The sequence below is a fragment of the Vigna unguiculata genome, unplaced genomic scaffold (assembly GCF_037176805.1).
Source record: "Vigna unguiculata cultivar grain cowpea cultivar isolate G323 ecotype 2 unplaced genomic scaffold, ASM3717680v1 ptg000019l_ERROPOS351820, whole genome shotgun sequence".
Lineage (NCBI taxonomy): Eukaryota > Viridiplantae > Streptophyta > Magnoliopsida > Fabales > Fabaceae > Vigna > Vigna unguiculata.
Genome location: NW_028196659.1, coordinates 70001 through 72500, shown reverse-complemented (window position 1 = coordinate 72500; position 2500 = coordinate 70001).

Genomic DNA, 2500 nt, shown 5'->3' with positions numbered 1-2500 from the left:
TTTTGAGTTGGTTGGGTTTTGCACATGGCCAAGTTGGTCGGTGCACCACGGCATAGCTAAATGGCTTGGTGGGGAGTTTTGTGAAAAAATGAAATTCGTGGTTTTTGAGATGTGAGGGTTGGAATGGCCTCCAAATGCCCCCAAATGAATACCATGAAAGTCTTGGTGCACGAAAGTTTTGAGTTGGTTGGGTTTTGCACATGGGCAAGGTTGGCGGTGCACCACGGCATAGCTAAATGGCTTGGTGGGGAGTTTTGTGAAAAAATGAAATTCGTGGTTTTTGAGATGTGAGGGTTGGAAAGGCCTCCAAATGCCCCCAAATGAATACCATGAAATTCTTGGTGCACGAAAGTTTTGAGTTCGGAGGGTTTTGCACATGGCCAATGTTGGCGGTGCACCGCGGCATAGCTAGAAGGCTTGGTGGGGAGTTTTGTGAAAAAATGAAATTCGTGGTTTTTGAGATGTGAGGGTTGGAAAGGCCTCCAAATGTCCCCAAATGAATACCATGAAATTCTTGGTGCACGAAAGTTTTGAGTTCGGAGGGTTTTGCACATGGCCAATGTTGGCGGTGCACCGCGGCATAGCTAGAAGGCTTGGTGGGGAGTTTTGTGAAAAAATGAAATTCGTGGTTTTTGAGATGTGAGGGTTGGAAAGGCCTCCAAATGTCCCCAAATGAGTACTGTAAAAGTGTTGGTGCACAAAAGTTTTGAATTGGATGCATTTTGCACTTGGCCAAGTTGGTCGGTGCACCGCGACTAGATAGCTTGGTGCCAAAATTTGTCAAATTTAAGACCTTGGCCAAACTGAATGAAATTTTGTGGGGAGGTTCCTGATATTGTTTAGTGGTGGACTGGAAAAAATGAGGTCGAAATTCGAAGTCTACATGTGCTTTTCTATTTTTCCCGATTTTACACATACCCGGTAAGTAAAAAAAATAAAAAAAATAGTTCCCCTTCGAGAAAAATTATGAAATTTGGTGAGCAAGGAGATACCATTATTCTACGAATTACTGCAAAAAATCGCATCAAAATTCGAAGTGTAGCCCGAGATATGGACTTATGTCTGCTCAAAAAAAGTGTATCTACTTGTACAATTTTGCCTTTTGCATATTAACCTCTTATAGGGGGGGAGTGCTCCTTGAGCCGGCCAGCTCCACACTGGCAGGTTTTAAAGGGAGCTTGATGAGGCCTCCCCCCTCACGTGGTGCGTGCGTTAGCATGTTTATCATGGCACAACTAGCCTCTTCATAGTTGTTGAGCTTTATTAATACCAACACACGGTCGTCACTGATCGTTGGTTAGCTCGGCAGCTAGTCCCTCGGATATTGTGGAAAGTTATTTTCATGCCTAGCGATGCTTGACCATGCGTCACTTGATGTTTCCATTTGCTTGCTTGCCCATGGTAGGTGGGGGGTGGACCGTCTTGTGGTGTGGTGTCTTGCGAACGTGAGGGTGTGTGAGTTGTAATCGAGATGCACTTGCTGGCTGGCTCCATGCCTTGCGTATCGAACGGTCAAGCATGCATCTCTTCCATTTTCACCCGTTGCCTTGGGTGATATTGGTTGATCAGTCCCTGTGTTGCCTACCCACTAGACGGTACTTCTGTGGTTGCTTCGAATTCTATCTTTCCATCACGAAGAGGTGTTGGAGGATCCTAATGTCACGCACGTGTTCCATCTAGTGAAACATCTCAGTGATGCACGTGTTGTGGCTAGTTCTTTTGGATGCGGTGCATTATATGAACTCGGGTTTACTTTAGCGACCCAGTTAACATAATTCGGTTGTGTCCCTTGATTGAGACGTTGTCCTTGAACTTGTTGTGAGCAATATCGTTCTTCCACAACCCGTCGTCTTGAGTGCGATGGAAGGCAAATAAGATGTGCTTTGGCATGTCATGCACGTACTCGATTGCGGGAAGTGTGAGAAAGTGTTGTTGACAACCCGTGGGAAATGGAATGTGGCAAATCGTGATGAGCTCTTCGTGGATCTGCGAAGAAGACGACCTTTGGGCCTGTTGGAAACGAGGGAGGCGATGTTGAACTGCGAAGAAGATGGACTTTTGGGTTGTTTGAATCAATGGGAGGCCACGCGAGAACTCCGAATACTATGGACTCTTGGGTTGTTGGAAGCAACGGGAGGCCCCGCTAGAACTCCGAATACTACGGACTCTTGGGTTGTTGGAAGCAAGGGGAGGCCCCGCCAGAACTCCGAATACTATGGACTCTTGGGTTGTTGGAAGCAAGGGGAGGTCCCGCTAGAACTCCGAATACTACGGACTCTTGGGTTGTTGGAAGCAAGGGGAGGCCCCGCCAGAACTCCGAATACTATGGACTCTTGGGTTGTTGGAAGCAAGGGGAGGTCCCGCTAGAACTCCGAATACTACGGACTCTTGGGTTGTTGGAAGCAAGGGGAGGCCCCGCTAGAACTCCGAATACTATGGACTCTTGGGTTGTTGGAAGCAAGGGGAGGCCCCGCTAGAAATCCGAATACTATGGACTCTT